The sequence below is a fragment of the Coptis chinensis genome, chromosome 5 (genome assembly GCF_015680905.1).
Source record: "Coptis chinensis isolate HL-2020 chromosome 5, ASM1568090v1, whole genome shotgun sequence".
In the NCBI taxonomy this organism is placed as follows: domain Eukaryota; kingdom Viridiplantae; phylum Streptophyta; class Magnoliopsida; order Ranunculales; family Ranunculaceae; genus Coptis; species Coptis chinensis.
The window spans coordinates 97158072-97176795 of record NC_141460.1 but is presented as its reverse complement, the minus strand read 5'-3'; the positions used below and the strand labels follow the sequence as shown (position 1 = coordinate 97176795).

At 39.1% G+C, this 18724-nt stretch overlaps 1 long non-coding RNA gene across 1 annotated transcript; it reads right to left on the bottom strand.

The window, feature by feature from the left end:
* Positions 1 to 976: 976 nt before the first annotated feature.
* On the bottom strand, positions 977 to 15189 carry LOC147500645 (uncharacterized). Its single transcript, XR_015196458.1, has 2 exons — positions 14356 to 15189; positions 977 to 1249 (listed from the first exon to the last, which is right to left on the bottom strand). It is a non-coding gene; the product is annotated as an uncharacterized LOC147500645 (long non-coding RNA).
* Positions 15190 to 18724: the final 3535 nt, after the last annotated feature.

Genomic DNA, 18724 nt, shown 5'->3' with positions numbered 1-18724 from the left:
TCCATTTCTTCTTTTCTGTTGTCCTGTTCGAAGAGCTATTTTCTTGAAAGCTTGAATACCCTCGCGTCTAAAACTAACTATTGTCTGAACAAGCAGGTATGAATTGGTGCAAGCTGATCTTGCGGTTGCTAGCTTTAGCGAGCTTTCAGTGATATACCTTCAAAAATTATATGCGCATAAGGGTTCGATATTCATGGATTTACAAAAGCAGGTTGTAGAGAAGTTTCCTCCTAAAAGAAAGCTCACCGTTGACACACTATCCTCTGATACATTTTTGTGTATTTACCATATAAGTAGTCGCTTTAGGGCTCACATTTGCAATATGTAACATAGTACAAAATCATGATCACTAAAACAGCAGCATTTTTTGAAATATCAACACTAAGTCGCTGAAAAGTTGGCGTATTCAGAGTGTATTAGTGTCAGGCATATACTCAGCCCATGAGTTCTCCCCTTGCAAGCAGCAGCTCTTTAACATCGACTTGCTTAAAATATTTGTGAAGGTTTCTCAAATTTCGTCAAAATTTGATTTTGAATTTTTTTTCTTCATCCTCATTCGGTTGGTATTCATCCTCATTATTTTGATATGATTGATTCAAATTAAAAGTGGGTGTTTGCATGTTTATTGATGAGATAAAAGAATAAGAGGTTATTAGAAGAAAAAAAAAAAAAAAAAAAACAAACAAATATTGTCTTTTTCTTCTACAACTGAATCACCTAGAGTAAATAACTTGTTTTAGTCAATAAATATCTGAATACGCCTAATAAAATAAAATAAAAAGTGATTTAGGAAGCTAAATGTGTCTAAAATCATTTTATTTATTTATTTTAAAGTTGGAATACGGGAGTGTTTTGTTGGGTATGTCCAAAATCACCCTAAGAATATGGTCAACAATTTAATTTATTTAGACAGGCGATTAAGAGTTTTAATAATGATTCTGTTGGAGTAATAGAGCAGAGTACTTTGGTGCCTGTGTTATTACAATATATAGATGGATTGCAAAGCATCATGAATGGGATGTTTGGACACACCTGTAGACTGTAAATTTACAGACCCTCCTTGGAAAAATTCTACCCAAATGCAGATTGTAAACTACTTCCTTAAACATTAGCAAACAGGATAAAATTAACAAGCAGTTCCCTACACAAAACAATCCAGTGGAGGCCCTCAAGCACATTGTTTCAAGCTTATTGGGCTAGTTCATAAGCGTTCCTTGACATTACATCTATTCGTCCAAGCAAAACTAACCTGAATATTATAGCATAGGACTTGGGTGGCGTATTTCCTTATAAGGATTGTAACCCGGATCATATTCTTCATCTGATGTGTCCCTTTAAAGGAACGACAAGTCTGGAAGGTCCCCTTCGCATGTTTTCTTCGCTGTTGATGGTTTGGGCAAAGGAGTTTCCTTTTCGACGTTTCGGATTTTCCTCCTGGTGTTTTTCTTTATTTTCTCGCCCCAAAGTAAAGCTGCAATAAAGTAGACTTTCTACGGCGCTGCCTAACACATGCATGACGGAGAGACACTTCGGCGCAAGGAACGAGGGTACTCGACCGCTACTATAGGTTGAGGAAATGCTAGGCGAAATCAGTCTTTCCCGGGAGATTAACAATCACTTACTGGTTGGGTGAGTCCCTTCTTTCTCCAACATCCTCCACCCTTTCTCCAGCATTCGGTGCTTCTTCAGATGAACCCGCTGCTCTTTTTTTCGCCTCTCTACCGGATCCTTCACTCGGTAGGGAACGAGCAGATGGCGTGCCGGTTCATTTGCAGCTTAGAGGGAAGCGGAAACAAAAATAAAAAAAGCAAAGCTGAAATAATATAAGCAGCATCCCTGTGAATGAGTTGACGAATTCAATCAAATATCATTAAAATTTATTGAATTCTCTCTTTTTTAATAAAAAAAACACGGGTTTCATGACTCAACTAGAAATGGAATGAGAAACGATCCTTATTCTACGATGTATGTTGTTTGCTACTATACATACGCAATTACTAGATTCAGGCAAGAGGGCAAGGAAGTGAAAAAACAATTCCACGAATGATTGATTGAAAGAAAGACGAAGAGTGCAGATCGAAATCCGGAGAGGAAGGAAGCAATGCACGCAAAGGCAAAGAGAAAAGCCGATCTCCTTCACCGACTCCACACATGATCGGATGAGCCTTGACACCGATAGCCGGTGAGCCTTAGGACATAGATGAGACTGAATGAAGCCCTGAGCTTAGATGATAACTCCGGCATAGATAAGTAGACCACTGAGATAGATTCTTCCATCTAGCAGCTATGAGGACCTGAAATGGTCCAAAGGACAGCTAGCATAGTAGCAGCGAAGGTAGAGCAAGCTGTGAGTAGCAGTAGCGCCGCGTGACGAAGACCTGTAAGGAGAAGAATTGGTTGACCCATCATAAGCATCACCCGATCTGAAGAATGCAGGTTCAAACCACTTCTATTATAGAATAGAGGCCCAGAGTCAAGGACTGAAAGAGAGCAAGGGAGGAGGAAGAAGAAAGAAAGAAAAGGAGTGGAACCCAAATGGAATTTTTACTACCCTTTTTTTCCATCTTCTTGGGCGGAAAAGAGAACGAAAATGGAAGACGGATGGTGATCGTGCTAGGTTCGAGGATCAGGATCTTAGGCGGCGGAAGAAAGTCCTCTATTGCTTGACATTGGATCTGGCGCCTGCGGAAGCGCCTCTTGAGCCGCGCTCAAAGCCTCTTGAGTCGCCCTCAAAAATTGTATGACAGCTTCAAATAATTCCAGCATTGTTAGAAAAAAAAGTCTATCTATTACGACCTGAGTAGCATTTGGTGACATTTCATCTAAAGATCCTCTCCAACTCAGTCGAGTGTCTAAAGACCCCCTCCCTTCATTCCCTTTTACAACATTAGGGCTTCTAGACTGGCTATTGAAAGGTACGAATTCAGAAGCCGAGAGCAGCAAAGATGGCAATTCCAGCAAAGGAAGAAGTGATCGAGTTGTCGAATTAAAACCGGTCTAGTCTACTAAGGCCCTATTGAATTAAGCGAGAGAAAGCTCAATCGATAGTTCCACCACCCAAGGAATAGATTTGATTCCAGGTTGGACGGAAAAAAGCGGGAGGGGGGAATCTGCATCTCAAAATGAATCTCTTTCTTTTGTCCTTCAGGTTTCCCTCAACTTCAAATCCATCTGCCATCCCCGTATACTCTGCTTCCGGAGAGCCGTAACCAGGGACGGGATATGAGGCCACCTCCCCTAGTCTCGATTGGTATTCCCGTCGTTCAGTGAAGGCTCGAAGCCATCTCCATATTAATCCCCACCAGCTGCCACCCTATGCTGCATTCGATCCATCTGTCCCATCACCAGAGGCAGATATGTGCCCAGGCATCTGATGCCTTTCGGACCTGTAAGGAAAATCAGTCATAGGTAGGCCCCATAGGCATCTCCATTCATAAGAAACTATCAATTACGAGTCCGCTAACCACCAGCAATCGGGGGTTACAGTTCAAGTCGTACTACACTAGGCAGGCTTGCCTTACTTGCAATGGTTACCCCTTCCATTCTTGACTCCCCTACTGACGTTGAGGGTTCGTGCTCCTTCCTTAATGACTGAATGGAGTTCGGGGCAAAAGAGCTTTTACACCCTGCTAACTTAGGAACAGATGCCACTCAACAATCTTGATTCTCAAAGAAGGTACGGGGCAACGTCAATAAGCCATCCTACACCCGGTCAGGAACAGAAATGCGGGATGGTTCACCAACCTCTTTTCTTTAACCGGATCACTACTCCGAGAGTCCTAGTGCGTTGTCTCTTGAAAAGAACAGCAGGCATAACGAGATTCTGAACCTTAAGGCCTTCATCAGACAGTGGAAAATGGCCATCTTAGCCTAAAGTCGCCTAAGGCTATTTGGCATTTCCATTTCGAAGATCAGATCCCGCCTTTGAGCTCTCCCCTTCTCGTTTTCACTTTCCCTATCTGCCTCGACTTGAACTGGAGTGCTACGGCTGCTTATCCGCCTACGCTAGCAGGTCGGAACTACACTAGAAAAAGGATATCTGTCCAGGCCTGGTGAGCCCACCCATACACTACTCTTCCTACTTACCATTGACACCTAAGACAATTGCAACCACCAAACAAGCAAGGGATTTGTTGGCCATAAACAAGACTGCCTACACAGAATGAAACCCGCCTGACAGAACTACTCTCTCAAACTGATATAGGTCCAGCAGCTGAGCCCGAGCAAAGCTGAGCTAAGAAGTAGTCCTTCTGAAAGCCAAGGCTTTAGCCGTTGTTCCCTTTCTTTGCTTTAGCCGTGAATTCTTTGCTCGAGAGCGTACTGTCCCCAACTCAAAGCTCACTTAATAAGCTACATGCATTGTTTCACTCAATCACTGCCTTCAGTAGACAAGAACACGGTTTGTACCTTCAAAGCACCAATCTATCGTCAGAGTCCTCAAATTACAGAAAAGTCTAGGGATAAAAAAAGAAGAAACTCTCAATTACGAGTCCGGGGCAGCATCTTCTCTCTTTTCCTCCATTCCGGTGGCTGAAATGAGAAGGAGACTAGAGCTAGGATTAAGTTAAGGGGTAAAGGCTCTATCAAAGAAAGAAAAGCAAACCAGAAGCCCGTCTGATAACGATGACTTGCATGTCTTGGTAGAGGCAGATAACCAGAAATCGCTGGATGCGGCAGTGGGGATGGTTGCAAAGCTACTAATTCCAGTAGCTGATGGAATGAACGAGCACAAGCGTGCCCAGTTAAAGGAGCTCGCTGAACTGAATGACAACTAGTGCACCACATGCGGAGAAGAGGGGCATAAGGATTATGCTTGCCCTAGCATGAATTCTACTTTCAGTAGCCATCTCTCTTGTGACACATGTGGCAGCAGCCATTCTACTGCTAATTACCCCTTGACAATGTCAACTCCTGGTAACAACGTTGCCAACCAACAGGGTTGTTTTCTTGTCGGAGGATCGGGAGGCCTTGCTGTCCCCACCTGTTTCAAGTAGCATTCCCTGGGGGAGGTGAGGCTAGAATAGAAGAAAGGAGTAATCCGTCTCATATGCAGGATAGGCTAGCGCATATCAAGCATCTCTAGCAGGCAGATGCGGGGTCGAATTGGTCTTCGATCGCAGAGGGGCGGGCTGGCATTTCAAGCTGCCTTATTTTCATCCGGGGCTTGGCTGGTACAAAACAAAATAGCCCGGTTATGCTTTGATGAAACCCTATTTATAAATATAAGGATCCTTTGATGGTAGTTCAATGCTACCGCCTGGGTGGGATAACCTCGGGGAAAGCAGCTGATCATTGACTTGAATTCTCTTATTTCACCCCTCCTCGCATCCAGAGGAATTGAACCTTAGAAGGGTCCTCTCTAGGCACCGATTGATATCCGAGATTAGATGAAAGTATGGAAGGCAGTAGCTTTCCCAAAAGATCAATCTTAAGGTCGGGTCGGTACCTATAAGGAGTGAGAGGCTTCAAGCAGATGATAAAAGTAGACCCTAGCCGCCCTTCCTTAACAAGATGGCTCGGAGCAAGCTAAGTCTTACGCTATATACTATAAGCGCAGAAGGAGTGTAAACACACAATGAAATAGGTGGAGAGTCTTCTTAATAATGCCAAAAAGCCCTATAGCCCTTCGGACTAAGGCATGACCATAGGATCTCACAGTGTCGGAATGAGTTGAGGACGAGATGCGGAGTCGTATTGGTAGGGATCGCTATGCCACCTGTCTTTTTTTTCTTAGGCGTCTTAGCAAAGCAAAGCAAACGGTAGGTCATAGACTGGAGCAGACAGACCCTGCTACATCGTGATAACTATCTTCAACCGGATCAACAAGGGCGAGATCAGCTCACTTCCCCACCGACTCAATCAATCGGAGGAAACTCAAGCCTGACGCCTAAGTTGGACTTTCTCTTTCTGCTGCTTGCCTCATTGGTATTATGTTAAATGCTTCTATTTTAAATAATATAAATGATGATGATTTATAAACTAAAGAATAAAAAACAAGAAACATCTCACGCACCTTCCAGTGGGTAGCTCTCAATGAAACCTACCCACTAGAGGTGCCAGAGCTGCTTTAGTTACTCTCCCCATGAATATAGGAACCAAAAAAGCTTTTTCTGGGCACTCTCCTTCTTTGATCCCCAGTGTATCTTGAATGTTCTGCTTTCTCCTTATGATCATTGGACTGAGAAAAACCTTGTCCTTGTTGATGCATTGGCCTGAAGCACTTTGGTATTTGTCTAGAAGCTTTACCAGATTCTTGACACATCTAATATTAGCATTACTGAAGAGGAATATGTCATCAGCAAACATGAGGTGTGATGGGCAAGAGATGCTTGAGTTAAGAAAGAGTCATTGGTTGTATTTTCCTTTCCATGATCATGTGATGAATACAAATACTAAGACAGTCTTCAGCAAAAGCAAAGAGAAGAGGTGACAAGGGGTCTCCTTGTCTGAGCCCCCTTTGAGCGGAGAAGTAGCCTATAGGCCCCCCATTAAACATAATGGAAATGCAGTTGCTTGAGATGGCTCCCTTTATCCAGTTGATCCATGAGTTCCCAAATCCAAACTGCTGCAAACAGTCCACAAGAAATCCCAGTCCATGGTATCAAATGCTTGAGAAATATCTAGCTTGATACCCTCCAAATCTTTTAGTTTTGAGCTCATTGACAAGCTCGGAAGCTAGTGCAATAGCTTCCTGAGAGTTTCTTTGACTGACTGAAAAATCCATACTGCTTCTTCGAAATAACCCTCTGTGCAATAGGACTCAATCTGGTTGCTAGAATCTTTGTGATCACCTTATAGACAAAATTTGAGAGGCAGATATGTCTTATTCAGATTCTTTTCATTTTTATCCTTCTGAATTAGCACTAGGAAGTTAGAATTGAAACCTTTCGGGAGTCTTAAATATTTGAAGTAGTAAAGAACTGCACTTCTCAGATCATGCCCCACTATGTTCCAACATTGCTGAAAGAAAAAGCCATCTGGCCCTTCCGAACTAGATGGGTTTAGGTCAAACACTGCCCTCCTAATTTCCTCCTTGTCAGGCGTCTTGCTCAACAAAATGTTTTCTGTTTCAGTAATCATGGATGGAATTCTTTGGATAAGCTCTGTGTCTGGTTCATGTTCCACTTTACTTCATTTCTCTGTGTAGTGATGCACAATGAAATTGCTGATGCCATCTTGTGATCTAAGTAGCACCCCCTCATTGTTCCTCATCTCTGTAATCATGGACTTGGTCTTTTTCATATTTTCCAGGGCAAAAAAATATTGAGTACTTGAATCATTTTACTTATCCCATTTCTCTTTCACTTTCTTGCTCCTATCTAATAATGGCTAATCATCTTCATCATGATTATTGATGCTTCTTTGCTTATCCTTTCTTAAAGGTTCCGTCCGAAAGGGGCCACGGCCGGACTACTCCACTATCGATAGAATGAAGGGCCCATATATCCGATGATATAAGATCTCCAGTCAAAGTCTTTATTCTTTATTCTTGTAAGATAGGCTGGATTATGAAATAAAACCCATATATCCGCTGATTAACCCTCCAGTCAAAGTCACCATTCTTTTTGATTCTCTAGGCTCTAGTAGTGGAAGGGCCATGCGATGCGGTAGCACCATGACAACCGAAACCAAACTCCTTCCTTCTACTTCCAATAAAGTCAATGACGCATCAAGTTTGACACAATCATGAACGTCTGTTCACTCCTTTCTTAGAAACATATGGGCTATTCAAAGCATCGAGAGAAAGAACATGAAATGAGGGAGAAAGAGAACAAGTAGACCCGGATGACACAATAATCTCCAGTCCAATAGCTGCTTCAGCGGCTGCAATTGCTATAACAAAAATTGAGAAAACGTCTCCTTTTAATTGGCAACTATCAAAAAAATAAGAAAATGTTACGAAATTCATATTAACTGCATTCAGTATAAGCTCAAGACACATAAGCGCTCGAACCATATTTCGATTTGTAATCAATCCATAGATACCGATTGATAATAAATAGGCACTCAAAACAAGTACATGTTCGAGCATCATTGACCAACTCCTCATCAACCTCGATTCATTTCAATATGAACAACAATTCAACCGATTCGATGGACTAAAATATATGGTATGGAGTACGGAAAAAAGGAAGGTATTGGTATTATAATATTCGCAGACTCAAATCAGCCACTGACAGTGACACCTTATAGCGTAACCATAACTCCTTGTTATCCCCCATAGCTGTAATATCTAGGCAAACGGCGTCGCCACCTCAAGACTAATCGGTTCGACCACCTCGAATCAGTACCGTGAATCTTCTACAAGCGTAACCTCGCACCAAATCACGAGCATCCAAATGCATCTGCCCGCTGCACCTTATCGGGGACCCCGTTGTCATGCGAGAATAATAAAGTGAGCGTGAGCGAAACGTTCTAGAGTTGGTTTTTTTGGGAGAGGGTGTAAAATGACTCTTGGTTGTTGTGTGTCCGTGCCCCTCCCTTATAGTAGTTTTTCTCTTCTTCTCCTTTCTTTTCATTTTCCTCCTCCTCTCTCTCTTTGTTCTCCACCCTTCTCTCCCTCCTCTCATCTCCTACCCTTGCTACACTAACTTCCCCATCGCTATCTGCAAGAACTTCCCCTGCTGGTGGAGATACTAACATACAAGATATTACTAAAATTTGGACAAGTCGAGATCATCAGTATGGATGTGTTGGCATATGATGTACATTCCATTCAAGAAATATTGGCAATATCTTGTTGAAATTATTGTAAAACGATTTTTCAAACAAAATCTATAGCTAGAAGCCTAGAAGCATGCATTAGGTGATGCTATTATGCCAATAGGCGAAGCCCTTATCAATTTTTATTTTTCTCGTGAGTTTTTTTTGGAGCCGAGTAGTCGTAGTTTGCAAATATCCCGATATAAAGGAGAGAGATTTGGGGATATCTATCCGCAGTTGTCTCCTAAAAAAGAACATATAAATAATGAGAAATGCTATGTTAATTTTGGGGTAGTATACCATCCTACCCACTAAATACCAAAAAAAAAAAAACTGAACACCGGAATGAATTTAGACCAAAATGTTGGTTTTTAGTAACTAAAACTTTTACCATATTTTGGTAAAGGCAAAGGGAATAAAACGGACTTTCACTAGTATTTTGTACATATAACAATTTTCATTTATTTCACCTTAATGAAAAACTTGGAAATATTTTTAATAAACCATCCTTAATTATGTTGCATATTTGATATATTTATGAACATCAAGGCTATTTCCTTTTGAGATTAGATTGGTTTGTCCCATTTTTAACATATTTTCTTCTTTTCCAATGATTTATCATTTATCATGTTAAACAATGTTCAAAATATCTCCAATTTTCTATGCTAGAATATTTATCCCAAACCATTTTTGATCCTCTTCATCACCAAAATTTAATTTTGTGATGGAAATTGAGGTTTGGTTGCCAAAAAGAATGTTGAATTTGATTCTTGATATTGATTATGTAGTGACTGGTGAGCAGGAGCAAAATAAAGTTTATAATTTCAATGAGAAATATGAGGTTATGTTTCTAAAGGTCTGTGGTGTGGAGGAGAAGTCAGTGAAGTTTAAAATTGGTTTTTGGGATATTTTCAGATTGTGTGAGAAAACTTAGAGAAAAGGTTAGCAAGTCATTCTTTTTGTCTGTTAGAGGGGAAGGATGGTCCTACCCTCAAAAATGGGCAGGACGCTAGCAATCCTCAACACTTAATAGGCATGGTATAAGATGTACTGTCAGTTTTGTTTCAGGTGACGACCCATGCTGACACGGCATAGAGTTATTGTTTATATCATCACCTAATAAGATTAAATCTCCACCGTCCAATTCAATAATAAATATCTTTTCTCATAACAAACTTAATATCTAATCTGAACCGTTAGAATGAAAAATCAAATTATGATATAATGGCCACACTTTAATTATAGCTCCATTTTTTTCCTAATCAATCCCCTCCACTAATCAGCCCTCCCAGTTTAGGGGGGTCAATGGGCCGGGTCGAGCTAGCCTAGCCCTAAACATTTAAAGCCCTTCAGATATTAAGGTCAGATCGGCCCGACCGTAAAGTCAGCATAGAGTCGGGTCGGGCAGGGTCACAAGTATAAATTTCAACCCCTAACCCTACCCTAAGCCCTCTTAAAACTCATTTATATTACAAAAATGTACAAAGATCTACAAACTCAAAGTCCTACCAATCTAGTAATAATTCTGGATAAGTCCAACAATTTAAAATGTACATCCACAATCTAATGAACTGAAGTACATCGAGAGTTCGGAATTTGTTCTTCCTTTGTACTCAAACCTCGCTAAAATTACATTTAACATTGAAAAGTACATAGACAAATAATTATATTATCATTTTAAAGGAAGAAGTAATAGATATAAAGAAGAAACATAATAGTTTTGGTTAAGGGCCAGGGAAATTGTTAAACTATTTCCAATATCATAAACTGTTTCTATAATAGATTCAAACGAATATAATATTACCTTTCTTCTAATTTAAAAGTGATTCAAGCTTTGTATGTGGAAATGAAAATATTGGCTTTTGAACAAGTGATGGAGAAAGGTTTGAGATTACAAATGCCATTTTTATGACAAAGGTTGTTTTTTAGTTTCTCTGTTACAAATGCCTGCTCTGTATTTCGATTTAATGGTGTGGAAGAAAACCTTTAGTTCTAGACTTGGCTTAGATTTGAATAAAAATATAATTTATAAAGGTAAGTGGGAAAAGAAATTGGGAATAATAAGTTCTAGACTTTGATTTGATAATCAAATGAATAAAATTTTATTTTTATTAGGTTAGTGCTCATTGTTCTTCATGGTTGCTAAATTGACAAGTTTTTGTTATATAAGACAAGTTATTGGAAGTACCCTTGGGTGTAAGTGATAAATTACAAAGGACAATGTTATTTTAATTGAAAATATTTAACAAAAAGTTTGACAATTATGGTGCATGTACATTATTGTGAAAGTGTGAAACTATAACTAGGGCTTGGTTAGGGTCGGGCTAATGAGGGCTGAATTAGGGTCGGGCCTATGTTTTAGTTTACTTAGCCCTAGCCCTCCCCTAAAAGGCATTAGGGCAGGCCCTGCCCTGCCCTAAACTCTATGAGGGCTTTAGTTGTGAGGGCTTTATAGGGTTTGGGGTTTGGTCGGTCAAGGCTGGGCTAGGGTCGTTAGGGCCAAATTCCCACCCCTACCTCCCACTATTAAATAATTAATTGCCTACTTTTCTATCATCATCTTTCTTAACTAGAAACTCGTACTCAATAGAGTTTCTACTTCCAAAGCTGCACCCACTCATTGAGATAGAATTGGGTATTCAAGATTCAGAGGCATGTAATTATTTTTCTTGACATCGCATTATTTTGCGTAAATGTTTTAATTAGTTGACAAATATATGTTTAGACTGTTGTGTGGCTGTTGATTTTATGTCGTCCTGATCCATGCGATGATTAATATATAATTTGATACGATATTTAAATCTAATTTGATTCTACAATGTTCTTTTTGGTTATCTGATTCTTTTTGGTGGTTGTTTATGGGTTGCTTGAATTGTCTCATCTCATATTCAGTGGTTGAAACTATTGAAGATTAAATAAATAAATTAAAAAAATATATATGTTGAAGATAAAGAGTTGTTATGGGTTTGCTTTTGAATTTCTTGCGTGGAATAAAAACAGTTCATGTGTGTAATTATTGCCACATGTTGAAATGGCCAGACACATAGCAACCTTTGTGTGGCCACATCCATGACCGGAAATATTGCTAAGCATCAAAGTGCAAATTATTTTATAGTACAATGTAGTATAGTGTTTAAAAAACTGCGTAAAAAATCATGTAGTACATTGTATACGATGCCAATTAAGCATTTTGGTAAAATTGGTCTTGGGCCCATGACTATATGATCCTAAAGTTATTTTAGTAGGCCCAACACCACCACTGGGCTGCTATACGAACTCTAATCAAGTGAGCGGAGTGAATGATCTTGGACAGGAGGGGGGGCATGTGGCCCAAAAAGTAAATTGGTTGGTTTTGTTTATCTTCATTCTCAAGCAATTTCTCCTTCGCTCTCCCTCACCCTCTCCCTCCTTCCTTCTCAACCAAACCCAACTCTCTCTCTCTCCACCACAAACCCATTTCTCCCTCTCTTCTCCACCTCCGCTCACATCCCCACTGCTTGCAGTTATCTAGTAAATCTGGTTGGTGCAATAAACTCCCCTAAATTTAAGAGAACCAATTTGTGGACATACATACATTTCTTGTCCACGGGACAAGTGAATCTGATTCGTCCACGTTAGCAGCCATACAATATTTGGATCAGCCCCTTAGACCATTCCCAATGCAAGTGGATTTTTTCCTCCTCTTATCACCTCCACGTAAGCAGTTTTTTCCCTTCTTATCACCGTTTTGGTGAAAAGCATGCACAAGGTGAAGCTGTGCAATGCAAAAGTGAAAAAAAAAATCTCGAACGGGATGTTGGATTCCGTCTGGAGGCTTTTTTATCGAGACGGAATGTAACATCCCGTCTGACATTTTGTTTGAAATTAAAAAAAAAAAAAAAAACCGAAAAAGTCGAAAAAACATGCAAGATGGAATTAAACATTCCGTCGGAAAAAAAAAACCGATTTTTTTTTTAAAAACACACGAGATGGAATCCAACATCCCGTCCAAAGTTCACAAGTCAGCCACTATCTCGGTTTAGGGGTGATAAAAGGATAGGGCCGGGTTAGCCCGCCCCTCAAACCATAAAAGCCCACATGATTGAAGGCCGGGTCAGCCCGCCCCTATTTTGTATTGAGGTCCGGGTCGAGTAGGGTCAAGCATGAAAACTTAAGCCCTTAACCCTCCCCTCGACCCTCATTTTTGAGGGCCAAATGAGGGTCGGGTCAGGCCTGGTCTAATTATACTTTACTAGTTTTTTTTTTTTTTTGTGAATTTTTATTTATTTTTATCATACTTTGATTATGAATATAAATTCTAACTAAGTATACAAAACTAATTCTTATGTCTTTAAAAAAAATAGATAGAGATGGTGGAAAAGATGATATTCTTAAAACATCTACATTTTTCATACTTAACTATGTTGTTAGGTTGGATTTGGTTTTATATATGACTTATATACATATCATTAAATCAATTACAAAAGCGCATATGTTTTATTATGTTCTAATTTATCCCCTATTAAAAACTAATTTAATGATTTTTTTTTTACAATTTAGATAATTATAGTATAATACATAAATATAATGTAAAATAACAATAAAACGTGGTTTTCTTTTAGGGTTTACACAAATATATAGTATAATACATAAATTATTATCTCTATTTTGGGTTTACACAAAATAATCATAGTTCACTTTTCTTTTTATATTTGACCTCTTTTACTCAAATTACAAAATACCCCATATGATATGTGGTAAACTACTATTATTAAACATCATTTGTAGTTAAAATATTTAGTTCAAATAGGGATAATTGTGGTACCCTACATATATAATGTAAAAAAATAAAATATATCTTATGAGTACCGAGGGCAACTTGGAAGAGCCAAATGAGGGCTTGGAATGCCAAATGACCCTAGACCCTTGCCCCTAAAAAAGCATGAGGGCCCAACTTTTAAGGGTTTTGACATGCACTTTTTTGAGGGTTTTGACATGCGATTGAGGGCCTAAAGGCCAAATTATCACCCCTATCTCGGTTGAAGGTTTCACTTTGGTTTCAACTTGGAAAAATAGTCACCAATTATTCACCTTTGCATTTGACATTGGTTTTCCACAAAATAGAGGTGACTATTTTCACAAACCCCCCATATTGACCTACACTAGGAATGCTCTTATGCTTTGACTTTATGAAAATCCATTGAAAATATCGGTTTCTGGAGAAGAAATTTCAACGGGTTATATAAACTTTGATGCCTATTTGTCAAACCACCTTACTGGACACTTATGGTGTGTTTGTTAAAATTTTACTAATGGAAAGGAAAAGAAATAAAAAAAAAAATGGTCCACTATGGAAAGGAATGGAATGGAGTAATAGGGTAGAGCACTTTGGTGCCTGTGTTATTACAATATATAAATGGATTGCAAAACATTATGAATAGGATGTTTGGACACACCTTTAGACTGTAAATTTACAGACCCTCCTTGGAAAAATTCTACCCAAATGCAGATTGTAAACTACTTCCTTAAACATTAGCAAACAGAATAAAATTAACAAGCAGTTCCCTAAACAAAACAATCCAGTGGAGGCCCTCAACACATTGTTTCAAGCTTATTGGGCTAGTTCATAAACTGTTCCTTGACATTACATCTATTCGTCCAAGCAAAACTAACCTGAATATTATAGCATGAGTCCGGTTCCTCTATAACCGGGTATAGAGATCAATCTCTGTAACTGTTGAGATTTTGGTGACACCTGTCCACTTATAATTCCAGCAAACTGAGCCGTCAAGTTTCCCCTGCTAGTTTTTTTTTTTTTTTTTTTTTTTTTTTTTTTGGGTAATTTTTACGTCTTCAATCCAATATTAAAACAAGTAAACCCCAAACTTTAAATTCCTCTGTTTTAATGGTGACAAAGTTGAAATCAAGAATGGGCTTACAGAAAACAAGTTCATCATCACCCAAAACACCCAAACACCACAACCACCCAATCCATCATCACCAGTTTCTATTACTGGTACCAAGTCTTCATCACAGAAAACAGTGTTCTCTCGTTCTTTCGGTGTTTATTTCCCACGTCCACCAGATGTTTCCGACCTACTACTTCGTCTAGTAAGAAGAGTTACGTGAAAAGGAGTCAAGACTAAAAACTGAGATTACTTTAAAAGATGCAGAGATAGAAGTTTCTAAAAGAGGATTGAGAGTTTAGAAACTGAGAATGAAAAGTTGAAGAGGAAACTTGAAGAAAAAAGGAAAGAGAATGAGATAGTAGTAGATCTAGTAAAGAAAGAAGAAACTGATACACCAATACATTCACGTACAAATTCATCAGAAGAAATTTGTGTGAAAACCCCCTCCGAAGCCATCATCGACTACATCGTCTTCTTCGTCCAAAACCGCGTTGAGAAAGAAAAAAAAAAGGTAAAAAATTAAAAAGAAATTTTTTTTAAAAAAAATAATAGAAAAAACTAACACGCCTCAGTTTGCTGGAATTATAAATGGACAAGTGTCACCAAAATCTCAATAGTTACAGAGATTGATCTCTATACCCGGTTATAGAAGAACCGGACTCTTATAGCATAGAGTGTTATAATATTCGATTATTCGCAGACTCAAATCAGACCCTGACACTGACACCTTATAGCGTAACTATAACTCCTTGTTATACCTTAACTAACTGTAGCTGTAATATCTAGGTAAACGGCGTCGCCACCTCAGTACCAATCAGTTCAACCACCTCAGAATCAAGTACCAGGAATCTTCTACAAATAGAACCTCGCACCAAATCACGAGCATCCAAATGCACTGTTGTGGCTTGCCAAATGCACTGCTGTGGCTGCACCTTATCAGGGACCCTGTTGTCATGCAAAATAATAAAGTGAGCGTATGCTAACGTTCTTGAGTTGGTTTTTTTGGGAGAGTGTGTATAATGTCTCTTCGCTGTTGTCTGTCTTTGCCCCCCCCTTATAGGCTTATAGTAGTTTCTCTCTTCTTCTCTTTCTCTTTTCATTTTCCTCTTCTCACTCTCTTTGTTCTCCGCCCTTCTCTCCCTCCTCTCATCTCCTACCCTTGCTACATGTTTCGACCCCCCACCTACGTGGCGAACGTCTATTGGTAGGAATCTCCACTTTATTAGTTTAATCGACCGATTTTAAAGCCCATTCGCAATACCATGAATCGATGTACGGACCCGATTAACTCATGTGTCTAAAAATCAACCTTAGCCACATGTCTTGCCACTAATGTATACGTTAATTTATGTCCGGATTCGTTTCTTATCAAAAGAGATAATTATCGGTTGAAAGTTATAGTCTTTCACAATTACTCAAGCTACAAAGGTTACTTGAGATACTGAGGACTCTCTACTCTACCTATATAAATATCAAACTATTTTTCATTCAAACTACGCTTCTTGAGACTTGATCTCATTGATAATTTAGGTGCGTGGTAACCGCAGTCTGATCTCATCATTCCCCCAATCATCATCATTTTTCTAATTACTTTTCTACGTTATTCGCCTTTTTTCATCAACACTTGGTGTTTTGATCATATTTGGTCGAAAACATAATTGGCGTCGTCGGTTCTTATGCAAAACCGGCGATCACGCTTCTACAAAAGTTATGACGAATACTCGACGAACTTACTGACGATCATCGCGAATGTGCGGTTCCAGGTCAACCTGGCGGTATCGAATTACTTCCTCCTATTCCTTTTCAACATCCGATTGATACGACCGCCTACCGCTCCAATCGATGCGCCAAATTATTCAAAGACGTTATTGCCTCGGACGATTCTTTTTTATATCCGTTGGGATAATGTCCGGCCATATGTCTCGAGGCATTCTTGTATTGAAAATATTACACTGGCCTTGTTTCATGTTGTCAGACGTCTTAAGCTTATTTCAAAGAAGGAATAGTCGAAGTTTATACTTGTCGAATATCCGCTGCGCAAGTTTTTTCGCAACATCTACGGATCGAGTCGCAGAATGGAAAAGTTACCTTAAGCGTTTACAACATTGTCTCGACACTCATACAATTAAACAGAGACAAACTTTGGTTTCGCTAATGACTGATTTTCTTATTGATGATATTTCTATGTCGAAAGCATTACTCGATAAGGAAAACGTCGATCTCTAATTGTCATTACCTCCCTGGGGGGATAACTTGAAATATTTATCGAATATATCAGCTACTTGCTAGATTTACACCGATAGTTCACATAATAAGTCTGCCTCTGGTCTTGTTTGTGTCATCTTGAAGCTGAATGAAGACATAATTGAGAGGTCTCTACATTGGGGATTTGACGCGTCAAATAATATGGGTCGAGTCCGAACCGCTCATTTGTGGTATCATGCGACAACTCTTCACCAAATTAACTAAGTTACGATTAATTATTCTAAGTTAGTCGTTAGCCAATTTGAATGATAATATGCGGCTCGCAATGATAGAATGGATGTTTATTTAGACTTCGTTCAACGAATTGCATGAAATTTTACATCTATCATTACTGTACAGTATCCGCGTTATGATGTAAGACATCTTGATTCTATCACATACTTATCCGTGGAATATCAAGTCGTCACTGTTATGACAACCCTGTATTAAGCACTTATGCTATAAGATAATGCCAACGAGCTTGGCACTGATAATGTCTCGGTATCTACCGACGACGATCATGCAGCTGACGATGCTCATGAATTTCTGATGACTAAAAACCTCTATCACAGCAGCACAAGTCTCAATCCTATCCTTCGTTGTTGTTTGGTAAGCGAACAATTTACTAGGCCTCGAAGAAATTCATTCGGGGACTATGTGAACACCACTCACGGGGCGAAGTCTCAAATTCACATAGCAATGACCCAATGGTATTGGTGGCCATACATGCCAAAGGATGTTAAAGCGTTTGTCCGAGAAGTGTGTGCCTTGTCAAACACATGATATATGATATGGGTCAACTTCCCGCGACGAAACATCATCCAATCCATAAACCTTGGTCATTTGCGAAATGGGGCCTTGACATTGTTGGTTATTTCCGACAGCCCCTGACAGTTTTTGTTTCTGACTCGTCGCAACAAATTATTTTACTAAATGAGCGGACAAAATTAACAAGTTGAACAAAAAACCTGAGTTCTAATGTTATAATTTTATTTCCATCGCAACATTACTATCGCTACGATAAAATCTGACGAAATTACCACTTTTAATTTCGTCAGTCTAAGTTGAACGCTTCTATGCTCGCTTAGTCGTTATTATCACTACGACAAAATCTGACGAAATTACCACGTTTAATTTTCTCAGTCTAAGTTGAACGTTTTTACGCTCGCTTAGTCGTTACTATCGCTATGATAAAATCTGATAGGGGTGTCTCTTTTTGCAGAATTTCCGATTTTTCCGAAATCCGACCCGAAATTGGTCTGGCTCTAGGTGTAGTTTTCATGGGCCGATTTTCCGATTTTCCGATTTCCGAAAATTCCGAAAAAAAATTGGATCGGATTTGGATATAATTCTAAAATCCGATCCGATCCGAAAATTCCGAAATTTCCGATATTATTGCCAATTTATTCCGAAAATATATACTTCTCTCACTATCCACTTGATTAGATCTCGACCGTTCATTCATTTTCTAGTTTTTTACTTTCAAAAACATAACATAGCCGCTACTTCCCCACTTGAATTGGACCACTCTACTGTCATTACACCGTCTGCCATAACAACAATGATATGAAAAAAAATGTCATTGAGTCATACAATGACTTCCAGACCAATCCAAAAGCCAAATTCCAATAGATAGAATATTATGTAAAGCTACTTAGAGTCCAAGACCATAATCCATTATTTATGCAGACACTTCACGCTTCAATTTCCACACACGAAAAAAAATTGAAACATTACAAATACCCATTCTCAACAAAATGCAATGCTTGCTATTGGTGGCTCGCGGAGTTCTTTTTCTCGTTTTTTCTTAGATCACTTGTTTGAATGAAAATGGGTTTTCTCAGTAAACAAGTGCGTATTGTTGTTGGTACATTGATGTTATGGACATG